This window comes from Silene latifolia, chromosome Y (genome assembly GCF_048544455.1).
Source record: "Silene latifolia isolate original U9 population chromosome Y, ASM4854445v1, whole genome shotgun sequence".
In the NCBI taxonomy this organism is placed as follows: Eukaryota; Viridiplantae; Streptophyta; class Magnoliopsida; order Caryophyllales; family Caryophyllaceae; genus Silene; species Silene latifolia.
The window spans coordinates 193,023,848-193,041,615 of record NC_133538.1 but is presented as its reverse complement, the minus strand read 5'-3'; the positions used below and the strand labels follow the sequence as shown (position 1 = coordinate 193,041,615).

Here is a 17,768-nt window from a genome sequence, read left to right as displayed (position 1 = left end):
ATAGGGAGAATAACCGCAAGTATGAGGCCGACAATTCCAAATTGGCAACCAACTTCAATATGACGGATATCCCTAAATTCAAGGGGCACGAAAACCCTTAGAACCGCATCTGTGCCATCAAGGATTACATGTCTATCAAAGGCATCAAACCCGAGATGTTCTTAAGGATCTTTCCTTCATCTCTTGACACCATCCCGAAGCAATGGTTCTACTCCTTAGAACACAAGAAGGTCGCTACTTGGGAAGATGCCGCAATCAAGTTTGCTAAGCAATATGCGGATAATGCCGAGATCCAAGTTAACATGCGCACTCTAGAGGTTCTTACCCAAAATGACAAAGAAGGATTCACCGACTTCCTAACTAGGTGGAGGAAGACTAGTACCCAACTAGTTGAACGCCCGGATGAGGCTACCCTTGTGGAGAAGTTTGTGGATAATCTCAAACCCATTTATGCCAACCATTTGAGATACCAAAACATCAAGACTTTCAAAGACTTAACCGTATTAGGGACAAGGATTCAAGATGACATCCGTAAAGGGCTCTTGTCCAAAACGGTAGGTCGAGGATATCAAGGCTCAACAAGTCGTTCATACGGCTCCACTAGCAAGACCGATGAAGTTAACCTTCTCGAGCCATCCAAGAAAAGTACCCCACCAAGGAAATTCACAAATCTTGGGGACACTTACTCCAACGCTCTAAAAAGGTTAATGAAGCAAGGCAAACTTCAACCCATTGGACCTACTCCAGAACCCGAAAGGAAATCCAAGTTCTGGGACGAAAACTCGTACTGTGAATACCATAGGGCAAAGGACATGACACAGTGAAATGCTACAAATTGAAAAATGTGCTTCAAGACATGATCGAAGATGGCCGACTACCAATACCGCCGGGCGGTAAACCTAACAACACTCAGAATCCTCTTGGAGTTCTAGTGATTACAAGTGACGAATCTACCTTAGATTGCTCACACCTCATTTCTCCAATTGAAGATGAAATCCATGCAATCGAGAATGAAGGGTTCTACTCTACTATCTCCCCTACCATTTCCGACTTCATCACATGGGCAAGGAGTATGGATAGACAAGTTTGGGAATTAGAAAATGTGGTGACAACTTTACGTGATCCCAACGCAACACCCAAGGAGCATGTGCCACTAATCTTCTCTCAAAACGCTACTATGCAAGAAATAGTCGCCGTTGTTGATAGACTAGTCAACCAAATCATACGACTAGAAGATGAAATCATGAGAATGAGGGAACTAGCTACAATAAATGGAGTTTGGGACGACGATGATGAGGACGAGTATCTCATTGAGAACTCCCTCGTCAAGGAAATAGTCCAAAATGGTGAAGACCAAGATGTGGACCACCTAACTCGTTCGGGACGTCCATATCAAAGCACTACTCAAAATGGTCCAACCAACGTTGTCACACCAATGATAACGAAGAGGACTTCACTGACCATTTGCTCAAGCAATTACAGAAGACAAAGGCTGATCTTTCAGTCTGGCAATTGGTAGCGAGCTCATTCCCACATCGCCAAGCTTTACTGCAAGCTTTGGCCAAACTAAATGTAGCACATAACTCGACACCCGAAGATGTTGTAAACTTGGTCTTCCAAGAACCACCAAAGCTAAGTAATCCTATTACTTTCTCAGACGAAGATTTGCCACCTTTTGGCGCTAGTCACAATTTAGCTCTTTACATCACCGTCATTTGTCTAAAGAAGAATGTGCCAATGACCTTGGTAGATGATGGCTCTGCGGTCAACGTCATACCCCTCAAAACGGCATACAAATTAGGCATGAAAGAGTCGGATTGGACCCCTACCAATCAAGGTGTGCGTGCATACGATGGTACACGACGAAAGGTGGTAGGACTTGTTAACCTAACCATAGCCACAGAGCCAATTGAGCGAAAGGTTAACTTCCAAATAGTGGACATCGAAGCTTCCTTCAACATACTCCTAGGAAGACCTTGGATTCACGCTTCCAAAGCGGTAACATCCATCCTTCATCAAAAGATCAAGATCCCACTAAATGGCAAAGTGGTGACGATCACTTCGTCACCCATCAAGGCAATAATCGAAAAGAAGTCGGACAATCAAGTCCTTGCAGATCCCGTATACGAACTTGGGGGCTTCCAAAGCATAAGTGTCATAGAAAGCGAAGTGGCACCCTTATACTATGATCCCTACTCCAACTTGGTGGTCAACCACATACTCAAAACCCAGGGATACTTCCCTGGAATGCCTTTGAACCCTACTCGAAGAAACACCTTCGCACCATACAAGGAAGGCAACTCAAAGAGGATACCACTTGGACTAGGGTACAAAACCACTAAATAAGAGGTTCTCGAGATGCTCGCTCAAGTCCAAAACCGTAAGCATGTAGGAGTCCAAATGCGACCCTATCTCCCTACCCTAAATGGGTACTTTGTTGAAGAAGGAAGTCTAGAACTCTTTCACGGCTTTCCCGAGCCTTGGCATTATCTCGAGAGGAAGCTAGCCGAAATCGAGATCTTTCACGATTGCTACTTCATCCCTCCAGAAACGGTTCCTACCGTCAAAACCCGTCAAGCACCTTGCTTAGACGAACAAGCTGTTAGTCTATTGTTCGGAGAAGATCGATTTGTTAAGGCCGCGCAGGATGAGATCATTACCATGATACTTCAAGACGATCGCTTCAACCCCACCGCGTTAATCACGAAACCAACGCAAGTCGCCGAGAAAGGATGGAGAAAATCAATCAAGTGGACCAACAAGGGAAGACTCTTCAAGCTCACCACTGGATAAGGAGAGATGTTCAAAGGAGAACCAGAAGACGATGAATTCGAGTCAGAGTCGGAGTCGGAGTCGGAGTCTAGAGAAGTCATTAGGGAGTCTCCTCCTGTCGTCATCCCCATTCCCTCTGTTTCTCCTAGCTTAGCCTCGAGTAGTCACAATAGTTCGGGAAATGTCCCAACCACTATCCCTTTGCCGCCACTGAACATGGATCAGATGGCTTCTTTGTTTCAACTTTACTCAAATCTTAATATGAATAAATCGGGTTCTCGCTTCTTTTGTGTTATCTTGAGTGCAATTGCATTTACGATGATACCGAGGATGACCAAGACCCAGACTCAATCGAAATACCTCCCTACTTAGCCAAAGAAATAATACAGGAAGGGGAAGGGGGACCAGTAATAGAGGACACTGAACCCATCAACGTAGGAACCGAACTAGAACCCCAAGAACTTAGGATATGGACTACCTTGAGCTCTACCGAAAGGGCCGATTTCATAAACCTCCTACACGAGTTCAAAGACATTTTCGCTTGGTCCTACAAAGACATGCCAGGGATCGACAAGGATATCGCCGAACATAAAATCCCGATTAAGCCAGGTTTCAAACCTGTAAAACAGAAGCTTCGACGAATGAGAACGGAATGGGCTCTCAAAATTAAGGAAGAAGTTGACAAACAATTCAAAGCTGGATTCATCAAAGTTTTCAAGTATTCTGACTGGGTAGCCAACATAGTACTTGTACCCAAAAAGGATGGGCGAATCCGGGTTTGTGTTGATTTTAGGGACTTAAACAAAGCCAGTCCTAAAGATGACTTTCCTCTACCACACATCGACATATTAGTGGACAATACTGCAGACCACGCATTACTATCCTTCATGGATGGGTACGCGTGTTATAACCAAATTAAGATGGCCATAGAAGACATGCATAAGACCGCCTTTGTCACTCAATGGGTAATCTATTGCTATACGGTCATGCCGTTTGGATTGATCAACGCCGGAGCTACATATCAACGCACCGCAACTACACTCTTACATGACATGATGCACAAAGAAGTTGAGGTATACGTAGATGACATGATTGTCAAATCCAAGGATAGAGAAGGGCATATTTCGAACCTTCGCAAATTTTTCGCAAGGCTACGAAAATACAACATGAGGCTCAATCCTCAGAAATGCACATTCGGAGTAACATCTGGCAAACTCCTGGGATACGTCGTTAGCCAACGAGGTATAGAAATAGACCCTTCCAAGATCAAGGCTCTGATCGAAATGCCACAACCTCAAACAGAAAAGGAAGTCAGAGGATTCCTGGGAAAAGTGCAATATATAAGTCGATTCATATCGAAACTCACCATGATTTGCGAGCCTATCTTCAAGAAGCTCAAGAAAACAGACCACACCATGTGGGATGATGATTGTCAAAAGGCATTCGACCGAATCAAAGAAATATTGGCTAAACCACCAGTGCTCATGACACCTCAACGAGATCAACCTCTTGGTTTATATCTCACAAGAATCAAAAATGACCATGGGTGCCATGCTAGCTCAGACCGTAGGAAGTGAAGAAAGGGCTATCTATTACCTTAGTAAGAAGTTCTTGGAGTACGAGTGCAAATACTCACAACTCGAAAAGACATGCCTCGCTCTTGCGTGGGCGACGAAGAAGCTACGCCATTACATGCTTAGCTACTCCGTCAAAATATACTCCAAAATGGATCCAGTCAAATACCTCTTCAAGAAACCCATCCTCAACGGACGTCTAGCAAGATGGACTTTGATGCTCTCAGAATTTGACCTCAAATACGTGCCTCTAAAAGTTATAAAAGGGCGCGCCGTTGCCGAATTCTTCGCAGAAAATCCCATCAATGATGCACAAACAATAGACACTTGGTCATTTCCGGACGAGGATATACTCCAAACTGATGTAGACTCCTGGGATCTTTACTTTGGTGGGGCATCAAACTTAAGAGGATTTGGAATAGGAGTGTTGCTCATTTCTCCTGAAGGCGAGCACACACCAATTGCTGTCAAACTCGACTTCGAGGTGACAAACAATGCTGCGAATACGAAGCTTGTCTCATCGAATTACAAGAAGCAGTGAGCTTAGGCATTAAAAACCTCCGAGTACATGGGGATTCATCACTGATCATCAACCAAGTTACAGGATCTTGGAAAATTCGAAGCGAAAGCCTAACACCTTATCAAGCCAGAATAGACCAAGTTGCCCAATTCTTTGATCACGTGACATATCTACACCTACTTCGGGAACAAAATCAATTTGCAGATGCTCTTGCAAAACTTGCATCTTTGATTAATATGCCAGATGACATGATGGAAATGCCTTTGTGCATCGAACGACGGTCAGAGCCGGCTTATGTACACCAAATCACCGATGAGGAGGAAATCGCACAGGAACCCTGGTTCCAAGCAATCCTGAATTTCAAGCTCAACGGTACCTATCCACCCGATATGGACAAGAGGGGACAACGTGTTATACGCCTATTAGCTTACCAATACGTTCTCATGCAAGGAGAGTTATACAAAAGAACACCTCTTGGTGTATTCCTACATTGCCTTGATCATTCACAGGCACGAAAGGTGATGGAAGAAGTCCACGATGGAGAATGCGGTCCTCACATGAGTGGGCCCATGATGGAAAAGAAAATCACACGTCTGGGGTATTATTGGACCACAATGGAATCCAATTACATCAAATACGTAAGACATTGCCACGATTGCCAAATCTTCGAGAATGTACAACACGTCCCTCCTTCATTGCTCTATACGATGACATCTCCTTGGCCATTTTCTGCTTGGGGAATCGACATAATCGAGAAGATAACCCCAGCCGGAACAGGAGGTCACTGTTTCATCCTAGTGGTAATCGACTATATCACCAAATGGGTAGAAGCGGCTTCGTACGCTAGTCTTACGGCTAAAAATGTGGCAAAGTTCATACAAAACAACATCATCTGTCGATACGGTTGCCCACATGAGATCATTAGTGATAATGGATCACATTTCCAAGCTGAGACTGAGCAATTGCTAGCCAAATACAAGATTAGGCATCACCACTCTTTGCCCTATAGGCCACAGACTAACGGCGCGGTAGAGGCAGCAAATAAGAACGTTGTCACAATTCTCAAGAAAATGATTGACAACTATCGAGATTGGCCGAGCAAGATACCCTTCGCTTTATGGGGATATCGTACATCTGTTAAGATGCCCACTGGGGCTACCCCTTTCTATTTGACTTACGGCATGGAAGCTGTACAACCAGTCGAGCTAGAGATACCATCCTTGCGTATTCTACTCAAAACTCAAATCCCAGAAGCCGATTGGAAAAGGGATAGATATGAAGAACTCATCCTCCTGGATGAACGTAGGCTACGCGCCTTGCATAATGTCCAAACATATCAAGTACGTATCAAACGAGCTTTCAACAAAAGGGTTAGGCCAAGAAACATCAAGGAAGGAGACTTAGTACTCAAGTCGGTTAGAGCTCTTCTACCTGTTGACCCACGGGGAAAATTCAAACCCAATTGGGCCGGACCATTTTTAGTCAAGTCCATACTTCCAGGGGGTGCGGTTAGAATCACAGACCTAGACGGGAATGAGTTTTCCAACCCAACAAACCTCGACCAATTAAAACGGTACTATGCCTAGAATAGGAACAAAAACGCGCCTCGCGTAACCTCACGTGTCGCTCTTGTGGCACTAAATAAACGGCCCTTGGCCAAGCTCAAATAAACTAATGTCACTTTGCTCTTGCACTTTGGCAATTTTTGTCGTCCTCATATCATCAAATAAACTAAATTTGCACCTTCAGAGTAAGCAAAAGCTCATGCTTATTTTCTAAGTTCACTACAAGCTCTTGCTTAGAACAATTATTCTTTTACATTTACTCGAACTACGCGCAAAGGTTTGATTTCATTTTTTTAAGTGAATACGTAGGCAATCCTTCACAGGATACAACCCACTATTTTTAAAATGTAAATAGAAGGACATTTGCATTGCATTTGGAATTCGACAAGAATATTAAATAGAAAATCACAACGGTTTCATAACCATTTAACCTTTTTTATTTCATTCATTTTCTAATAGTAATAGTACGCTACATAATAAAAATAGAATAGGCTAGGATTCTAAAAACCCCACCCTTTTATTACAACAATAATAATAATAATAAATAATATATAAAGACTCGGGCTATTCTTCCATCTTCCCTTTGCCCTTGTCGTTCTTGTCATATTTCTTGTCACGACCTCGAGCCGGACGCTCTTGCGCCACTTCGGACCTAATCACCAAAGGTCTTTCTCGAGGCCTAGACTTCCCATTCTTGCCAATCACCATCTCTACGACAGGAGAAGTCTTCGGTTTCTTCGAAGGATGAACAACTCGAAACCCGGCTTCCTCCTCTCCCTCAGTCAAATGCTTTTCTTTCTCTTTCTCCACCTCGCGCGCCTTGTAGTCAATGGGTTCGCGCTTCCTCAATCTCTCGCGCTCTTCCGGAGTAGTAGCTTTCCTCAATCGCAGATAAGAATCTGACACCCATAAGGCATTAGCAGAAGAGTTCAAGAACCATATATTTCTTTGAGGCCATTTAATGGCCCACTCCCTTCGGCTCTCTGTAGTCAGCGCCACAGCAGTCTGCGAGACAGTGTCAAGCTTCGGGATTATCTGTTTTAGTCCAACTTGTCTCATCAGCCTTTCCGGGAAAATGCACACCATAAATTCCAGGCCAGGAATGCGCACGGACCGAGTAGTATCCAAAGAAGACACTCCAGTGACAGATTTGAGATTCCACCACGGCACAATCCACCTAATCAACGGGCCATCGTCACTCTTCAGTTTGTTATCCCAATAATTGCAGACTCGGGTGAAATCCACCATGTAAAGCCTCGTCCTCATGGCAATTGAACGAGCATGATAGGAAGGAACATGAACTGGGGGCTCGATCAATCGAAGCCGTTCCATAAGCCAAACCTAGCAAAAGCAGGTATTAGACATCAAAAAAAAAAAAAAAAGAAGAAACGATAAAAAAAAAAGGAAAAAGAAAAGTTCTTTTACCTGCAGAATGACGAGACTTCCCAAATACGGTAGGTCACGGTTGGCTTTCCTATTATCCAAGCCCAAAAAGATCTCTCCTAGACATAAACAAGTTGGGCTCCTGCGCAGCTCTATTTGCTCAACAAGGCCCAGAAGACGGGGATCACTTCTCAAGTCTTCATCAACATGCCCTTGGAAGACATACACATGCAACAAGCAAAACCCAAATGCCCTTCGCCTGGCAACATAAGAAACGGTGGGGTCACCACATTAATAAATCGGTCAATGAAGTCCAACATTCGCACTTCCTTCGAGGTCACTAGACGGTCCACCTCGAGTCTAGTCAACCCAAGCAAGTCTCTAAATTTGCTCTTGTACCCTTGCGAAGTAGAAGGAATGGCGGGCAAGTGTTCGGGTCCCACCCACCAATCGCAGCAATTTCTTCAGGAAATGGGCAAATATCGCCTCCAGGGAACGCAAAAACATGGTAATTCGGGTCCCAATAATCGAGACAAGCATCCAAGAACGGTTTGACAACCTTGATAAGCTTCTAACTCAGCAATGATCCAAGATTATAGGAGCTCATATCATATTTCTCCATGTTGGAAAATTCGTTGGTTCATTCTTTTACGCGAACCTCTAAAGTATTCATGACGAAGGATTATTTTGAGAGTTTTAAGTAATAAGACGAAGAAGAGGTGGAAGAATTGTGTGAATAAAAGCTCCATCGACGTCTCTATTTATACTAATTTCTGTTTCCAAAAATCGCGCGAGAACGAACAACACAGGGAACAGGCGCGACCCTGCTGCGCCTCTTCAAAGGGACGCAGCTCATGCTGCGCCTCTTCCTCAGCTTAACTTCTGTGATTTTCCGCGTTGGATCTTTCCTAATTCCATGACGAATAATTTCCTATTCCTACGGGTTATTATTTTGGTAAATACGTGGAGGTTACCAAATTTCGGGTTTCCTAAACTTCCGCGGGCACGCATTTCGAGACAACATCGACATTTTCGTCATTTCACCACACTCGTACAAATTCATTTTAGGAAATAATTCATTTCAAAATTTAAATTTATTTCATTTCTTTTTTTAATCATCTCATTTCTAACTTATAGATTTCTATTTTTTCTTTTTTTAGGGGGTAACCCTCCCTACCGTCCGGTCATTTCCGGCAAAATTTTTGCATTTTTGCATTCTTTTGAGTCACTCGTTTTGCGCTAATCAAGGCCATATGTATGTTTTGCGTGATTTCTATGTAAATTTCGGCGGCATGACGGCGCAAACCGTCATCTACCAAACCTGTTCAAAGTTAACTTGCAGATATAAGCAGCACAGCCCAGCAACAATGGCACTCAGGCCATCTTATATACAACCAAAAAGGGGAAATATACAACAAACTGGGGACTCGAGCCCCAAACAAAGTCCAGAATGTTCAAAATGAAGGTCCAAAATGTACAATTGTGCAAAATACAACCAACAAACAAACAAAAACTAAAACAAAACTATTGTTGGTCGCCCTCCAGCTCTGCAACCCTTGCCGCAAGAGCAGCAATCTCGGCGTCTCGAACCTCGAGCTCCCTCAACAAGCGAGCTGTCTCCTCCCGAGACTGGGTCAACTCTCGCTCCAGCTCGCGGTCCCCCTGTAAACAACAAAATTCGCTCATGTCAAGCAATTACAAGAAAAAGTTGGAAGTCAAAAGTCAAAAATGAAACAGGCACTGGGTTCATACCTAACGGCCTCGACCACCGACAAGTGCCTCGACGGCAGTAGCTCGCAGCCGGTTGGCCACACTCCATAACGCCACGAACCGAGACGGTGCAACCTGCATTTTCAAAAAGAAGTCCTCAATAATTGAACAAACTCAATCAAATGTGTTCTTACATAAAAATCACACACAATTAAAGGTTTACCCTCCGAATCAGATGCTGCCAGTCGTCCAGGCCAGCATCTGTCACAGCCACGTCAAAATCGCGTCGCTCGGAGATCGTCGTCATCCCGGTCGCGTCAGTGTACTCGAGGGTCTCGGGGTACTCTGGGGGCTCGATGCCCGCCGACTCAACCTCCTGCAAAACCAAATGTTTCTCATTAATCGGTGATCTTTCATCGTAGTTTCAAAAAATCAAGTAAAGAGGAAGAGTAAAGATGCTCACCACTACCGGCCAGTACGCCAACCTCCCGTAGAGCAATGCCGAGTAGTCCTCGCCAGGAAGAAGGAGGGCGTCACCACCAACGCCAGCCAAGTCAGCCTCCCTCTCTGCCTCAGAAGGCTCCCTGAACATCGTCCTGGGACGATCGACGGGAACCGTCAACACGTCCCGACAGCACTGACAAGCCAAGTGCTCGCCCAAGTACCACACAGGACCCATCGACGTCCTCAACAGCAGCCGGCTCGAGCTCCTAGGTCGAAGGACCTCAGCCACAAAAGGAGGCACTCCAGCGTACTTTGCCCAAGGCCTGGGCACCCACTGGGACAAGATAAACAAAGGAATCACTCTTATGATCAATTTAAAGGCAATATAGTAGCAAATGAATATAAGTGAAATGCTTACGCTGTCTAGCTGAGGAGCGTTCACGTCCCGCCGGTAGACACCGTGAGAAGAACGCTTGCTCTTCGTCCTGCACATCACCCAATCCCTCACCACGGAATAGGCCTTCTCCAGCGGCTCCGTCCTCTTGGGCGCGAGGCCTGGAAAGTAGGAGTACACCCACGCCTGTAAAGCAAGATAGTCAATAACGATCTTTCGTGTTTGGATAAAGAAAGGAATTGATTTTGGTCTAAATGAAGGTTCATACCTCCAGCAGTAGTCCAGGTCCGACAGCGCCAGGAGAAGTCCCCTTCTCCATCAACTCCGAATGAACCATGGCCCTCATGAAGCGAATGAGGACCGAAAAACCAGCAGTGACCCAGTTCCAACGCCCTAGGTAGTTCAGGTCAGAAAGGAAGGGAAGAAGCTTCGTCGACAACCTCTCTCCCTTTTCTCCGAGGTAAATCGAAGAAAGAAACCACCAGAGCCACAAACGAACCCTCTGCTCAGCTGTACAGGGAGGAGGAGTCGTCTCCCTCCCGTCAATCGTCACCAGCGCCGGGATCTTTCCCGCAAAGTAGTCTCGAACGTAGGAGCTGGGCACCAAACCCGGCACTGTGACAGCCCTCGGCGACAAGTTCCAGCCGATCAACCTCCTAGTCTCGGCCGAGTCCACCCTCATGGCAGTCTCCGGCCACTCCACAGCCTCAGTCCCGCACGGCAGACCAGAAATCATGCCGTAGTCCTCCAGAGTGACTCCCACCTCACCAAAAGGCATGTGAAACGTGGAAGTCGTATCCAAGAATCGGTCCAAGAAAGCGCGGACCAGGCTAAGGTTAGCCTGCAACTTCCTCTTCGCGATATCCCTCCAGGCCTGCACCAAGGCACCGAACGCTCCACGCTCGATCATGGCACGCTCCTCCGCCGACAGCCGCTCGTAGCACTCCATCGCTGTCGTGTAACCTGAGAATGACCTGATGTTCCCGGCCTCCTATTATGATTTGAAACAAAAGCTATCTTTAGTTTTTTTGAAAAAACATTGGAAGAGATATAAACAAATGAATGAAAGAAGATGGGTGATGAGTTGTGAATTCCTAGTTACCAAGCTCTTGACCGTCCTGTAGGACAGGTGACCCTCTACAGCCCACAGCAAGTTCCTACTCTCCCAGGTCTCAGTCCACGCGGGTGCTCCCTTCAGCTGACGACCTCCTCGTCCAACGTTGGCCCGTCTCGGGGCCTCCTCCTCCTCAACAGCCTCCTCTTCATAGACCTCGTCCCCAGCAGCCATCACCGCGGCGGTGAAGGCCTGCTCTAAAGCCTCCTCGATCACAGCAGTGTATATCTCCATGGGAGTCCGTCCAGAAGTAGAAGCCTCATCACCTGCAACATTAAAGCAAATTTAGGCCGCGTCACGTGACGACGAGCCTTGGTTAAGGGATTTTCGAGCCTTTGGAAGCCCTGAAACTGCTCTTTTCTCGTCATCTTTGGCCATATTCTCACAAACCCGATCACTCATGTGTTAATTTGGGTCAAGTCAAGCCTAACTTGAAGCCTAGTTCCGGGTTCGAGTTGAAATTTCGGCAGCATTTCGTTATAACGGCGATTATGCCCTAGAAAAGTGTCCTGAAAAAGCCGTCACAAACCAAAATTCCGAGATGGTAGGAAGTTTACCCATCATCAAAGGATCCCAAATATCAAGTTTCATCGCAAATGGACAATCCTAAGGCTATTTTCGAAGCAATTTACGGTTTAGCTGTGAAACCGTCTCAAATTCACTCAAATGCTCAAAACTCAACGAAAATTCAAAACAAATACATGGTTATGTTACTTATACTACCAATTATCCGTTTCTAATGTCAATTTGACAAGGCAAATGCATTTGGGGGAAAAGCCCCAAATTTTCGATCAAATTGGGTTGAAAACCCTAATTTTTCGATCCAAATTAAGCAAATACAAAAGATTAATGCAAGAATGAAACACATACCTCGAATAGTCATGATTAATGCAAGCTTTTGAATCAAACCTTGGCAGAAATGGTGAAGATTTGAGAGATAAATGTGTGAATTATGTTTCGAACAAATGATTTGCAAACCCTCCGTTCATCGCGTTTTTACGCAGAAAATACACTTTGGGGAACAGACGCAGCAGGCGCTGCGCCTCTTCCAAGAGACGCAACTCTTTCTGCGCCTCTTCCTGGTGTTCCCTCCATACGAGTTTTCAAAAATTCGTTATGAGTTTGTTAGTTGTAGGCCCATCTTTGGTGCGCCTCTTCCTCGATGCTATTTTATCCTTTTGGTCCGTTTGACGATTATCTTTCGTTCCGGCCCGCATTTTCCAAAGCCAGCAGCAGACTATTACACATTATTTATTGCTTCCAAGACCCTTACTTGTCGCAACGAGCATTTACTCCTTCACAGGTGTTTCGACACACCTTCATTATAACGAGAGTAAGCGGATATACTTTCCCTCTCGAGACATGGAGATTAATTCTCGATTATGTTCCCCAACGAGAGTAAGCGGATATACTTTCCCTCTCGAGACATGGAGGTCAATATAAACCCCTGTTCCTTTCCGAAGTTTGTTCGAAGCTGAACGCGAACGGATTTCTCCCAGCAGTTCCCGCCTGTGTCCTGCTACTCGCAATTATTTCTCGAAGACTACCCAAGCAGTTTTCTCTCAGCAGTTCCCGCCTGTGTCCTGCTACTCGCAATTATTTCTCGAAGACTACCCAAGCAGTTTTCTCTCAGCAGTTCCCGCCTGTGTCCTGCTACTCACCTTATTTAGCTCCCACGCTTGACCTTAGCTCCTATATCTCCTATGCACCTCCGGAAGCGTCTCTCAAGAAGTTTCAGGTATGTTCTCTTCTTATGGCTGGCAAGCCTCCTTACGTAGTCTAATGGACTTTAAACGACCCTCCTCGATAGTCGACAGACTCTAAAATGTTCCCGACGATAGGTCCGTGGCTCAGACCCCTTGAGCCGCCTCGCGTCGCCATTGTCAGGTTCTAATCTTCGATTGACCTGATGGCTATACTTTGACTTTCGCCTTGTCCAAGCCTCAGTCAAAGTGGGGGCTCTATAGATACCTCATTTCTGCACCTCTCGCAAACCACCCGGTGATGATTGGGCCGCATGTTTGCTACGCGGAACGATTTGTAACAGTTCATAAGTTTATCGTCAAGTGATTGCTCAAATACTAATGTCTACCTCTTAGTTGTCATCTACGTGCCGATACGGTCGTTTTGACAGTAATTAGAGTACATTTGGAGTCCGGGCCTAAAACCGTCTTCATCTTCTGATAACCGTTAAATCTCGAGTCAGAATGTTCTGGAACGTTCCGGATATTTCTATTCCATATTTTATAAATATTTCACAATCTTTATCCTTTGGTAAACAATTTCCCGTAATATTCACATAAAATATTAAGGAAAACCAACTTATTCCGTCCTTCCATAACTTAAACACGGAAATCTTTCTTCCGCAGGAGGAAACCACTTGGGAATAGACGCAGCAGGTGCTGCGCCTCTTCCAAGAGACGCGATCGGCCGCTGCGCCTCTTCCCGAGTCCTTTCTGCGTAATTTTCGTATCTTTTTCATATCTTTCCGAGATTCACTTCCAAAGACTCTCCGAAACCCTAATTCCTTCACGTGATCAGTATAAATAGGAGCCTTCGCTCCTCATATTTCTCACGCGAGTGTCCGCCCTTCTCTTCTCCCTTTGCATTCTAGACCTTTGTTCTTACTTTTTGGCGTCTACGTGCTTGAACTTTCGACCACGTAAGTTCGGATCCTTCTGAGTACCAGCCTCGTTTGCATGACCGACCAATTTGACCAACTCCACAATCAATCAACTTAATTAATCTTAATCGTTTTCCTCTTACGAGGGCACTTTCTTTACATTCGCGTCGAGCATCACTAATCGATATCTTAGTCCTTCTCGTTTCGTCAAACATGTAAGTCTGAGGATGTATAATCCTTCTTTATTCATTGTTATTTACTTTTTGTATCATTAATGTAAGGTTTATGTCGAAAACACCTGTTAAAACCGACTTCTAAAACCGTGCTTTAGAACCTCTTTTTGGGGATTTCCAGAAGACAACCCATCGAGAAAGGACGCAGCAACTGCTGCGCCTCTTCGAAGGAGGGCAGTTCCTGCTGTGCCTCTTCGTGAGGCTGCCGCAGTTCCTGCTTCCTTTCTTCTTCCTTCGTCCTCTGTAATTCGTTCATTTTGTTTGTTTTATTTGTTTTCTTTAATTCTTTGTCACACAATCACATGATAATCTCACATGTATATTATTATTCATCATTAACATGTTTTATTCATCTATAAATTCGACTTAAATCCTTTATAATCCCATATTTGCGGATTTTCGTTATAAAATTCAATCCGGGTTGTAGAAATTCGATTTGTTCATATTGAGTTTCTGGAATTCGACCTTTGGTATATTTTCATCTGTTATTTATGTATTTGTCATTAATTTGTCATCAATCATGTTTAGTTTAATTAGTTCACCCATGTCGTTAATCAATCGTTCTTTCATGTAAATAATCTGTTTGCATCCGTCTCATCCATGTTTATTGCTTTTATGACCATCAACCACATGTAATTAACCTGATAATCACTTTCATCTGAGTAAATATTATTAATTAACCATTAAAATCACTGATTTACATTAACGATTTGCAGTTCCGGCTTCACAGCCAGAACTCACCCTTGGAACAGACGCAGCAACTGCTGCGCCTCTTCCAAAGGGCGCAGTCCTGCTGCGCCTGTTCCAGGATGAGTTCTGTCTCTGAACTCCGTTGTTGCTTGACTTAGTTTAATTAGCTTACGTATAATTGACTATTATCCGTATTATCGCCTTCTGATTTGTTCGTTATTTCATTATTTTATTCTTTTTCTCAAATTATCCGTTTTAAAGATATTTTCGACATAAATCGCCTAATCCATTGTAATTATTATAATTTTCATTATCGTAATTTTCCTGTTTGTATTTATCATTGAATTTTGTATCATTTGTATGTTTTCACATGTAATTGAATATTAATTCTTACTTCGACCCAATTGTTTGCTAATTACGTGTCTCACCGACTTAGCCTAATTTTCACATGTTAGGATTAAAACTTGGATGTTGCATTGCATGCATATAATCGACGATATATCAAGTATAAATGATGTCCCTAATCATTAGTAGAGGCCGCTATCAAGGCGGGCGGGATTAGGTATTCGATCAAAAGAGCTTCCTAATACGTACCCTCACCCCTTACTCTAGATCTCTGTGAACATCCGTGTTCATTGGCATCCACGAGAGTCATTCTAGACATAGAATGCTAAGGGTAACGATTGCTTAGTGTTCATGTCACTACTTTGTGTCTTGACATGACACGAGGTATTCGAACGGTTCCAATTTCCCATAAAAATTGATGGCGACTCCAACAAAAATGCAAACGCTTGTTCTCTTCCTCCCAAGCGCCCCCGTGGGCCCCCCGCTGTGTAATACTCCGTATTTATGAGTCTTTGGGTACCCCATCGAGTAGGCCTTACTCTGTCGAGTAAGGGTGAGTTGCGTTTTAAAATAGTTTCTGACCTGTTGGGTACTCGATCGAGTAACTAAGATACTCGATCGAGTAAAGGGGCACTTGATCGAGTACCTTAGCTACTCGATCGAGTAGCCGGTTTACGGGGGATGTTTTGTCGGGTTTTGTTAAATGATGCGAGATAAGTATAAAAGGTTGTCCGTCACTTTTCTTAGTTTCTTTTATCTTTTCTAAAACCTAAGTGAGGAGAAAAGGAGTTACGTAGTTAAATCTGTCATCGCATCATTAGCAAATCCCGGAGCTAGAGGTGTCGGATTTCATCGTTGGTTATACCGTTGAGATCCTTGCGTCGAGGGTAAGATCTATGTACCCTTTTTACTGTTTTTCCTTTAAGTTGGTTAAGCCCTAATATGGGGATTTGGGGGTTTTGTGTAGATTGTGATTTGGTAGTGTTTATGTGTTTGTTTGATAGGAGGAGGTTTTGTAGAAGAGCCTTTTTGATACAGCTGTTGATACCGTCTGACTGTTGTGCTTTCCAGGTAGGATTTTCTACTCAGTATTAGTCCCATAATGGGATGATTGTTGATGTGTTGTGGTTGGTTGAATAATATAGTAATTGTATTATGACGGTTTGTTAATTGTGATTGTTTGTCTCTGGTTCTCGAGGCGTGTCCTCGGCTGAGTGGGGTCACTTGCGGGAGTGGCTTCACGCCCTAGTTTCGCCCTTCGTGGAACCCGCCACGGAAGGGGATGTGCACATTAATGGACAGGGTTATCGCTCATTATGAGGAGCGGGGATTTGGTGGGTACGGCTGCGGTCCCCCATCTCGCGGGTGGTCCAAAGGACGATCGGTGATTGAGATTGTTGGGATTGGTGTGATTGTGTGTGTGTGACGGTTAAGTCGTGTCTTTTATCTTATTGTTGATATATTGAGTTGTGTGATTAGTACTGACCCCGTTTAAATGTTTTAAAAACCGTGGTGATCCATTCGGGGGTGGTGAGCAGTTATTGAGCAGGTATGGTATGACGCGTATGGGATAGCTGGGATGAGTCATCACGTGGCAGTTAGAAGTCTTCCGCTGTGTCAGACGATGTTTTATAGCTTTAATAGTTTTAGCAGTAGACCGTCTGAGAGTCTTGTATTTCTTTTTATCAGTTTGGTATTGCTATGTAATCACTTTAAACTTTATTTTCTTTTAAAGTTGTTTCGTTATTGTCTTATGAATATCATGCCTCGGGTAACCGAGATGGTGGCATCCTTATACCTGAATGGTCCTGGTAAGGCACTTGGAGTATGGGGGTGTTACACGCTGTCCACACAAAATCAAACTCAAAACTACAAAAACGCTCGTACCTCCAAGATGAGGTCGGAAACAACCAAAGCAGGAGCACTACCATCTTCCACCGCCTCTGAGCGCACCGCAGCATGCCAGTACCGGGTGAAACTCACCAAAGCCGGCGTAACCGAGTCAAACTGACCCAGAATGTCGAGGTCAGCAAGGAGAGGAAGTACCTTGGTCGACAAGCGCTCACCATTGTCCCCAAAGTACGTGGCACCCAAGAAGTACCACAACCACAACCTCGCCTCCTGCGCGTCAGCTCTAGCCTCAGCCTTCGGTCTCGCCAATGGCGCAGGAGCATAGACCGTCACTCTCCCCTTGAAGTGATCCCTAACATATGAGCTCGCGATCAGGTACATAGTGATATCAGAAGGCTCGGGCAAAACACTGCCGATCAGACGAGTAACCGCGGGAGAAGACGCTCTCTCCGGCGTCTCCGAGAACTCAACATGTGTCTCGCTACAGGGAGGCCAGATATCATGGCAAAATCCTCTAAGGTCACACCGACCTCCCCAAACTCCATATGGA

The 17,768-nt window shown here is 44.7% G+C and overlaps 1 long non-coding RNA gene across 1 annotated transcript; it reads left to right on the top strand.

The window, feature by feature from the left end:
• Nucleotides 1–16,346: 16,346 nt before the first annotated feature.
• LOC141633545 (uncharacterized) lies at nucleotides 16,347–17,119 on the top strand. The gene is made up of 2 exons (XR_012538349.1): nucleotides 16,347–16,438; nucleotides 16,906–17,119. It is a non-coding gene; the product is annotated as an uncharacterized LOC141633545 (long non-coding RNA).
• The last annotated feature ends 649 nt before the right edge of the window (nucleotides 17,120–17,768 follow it).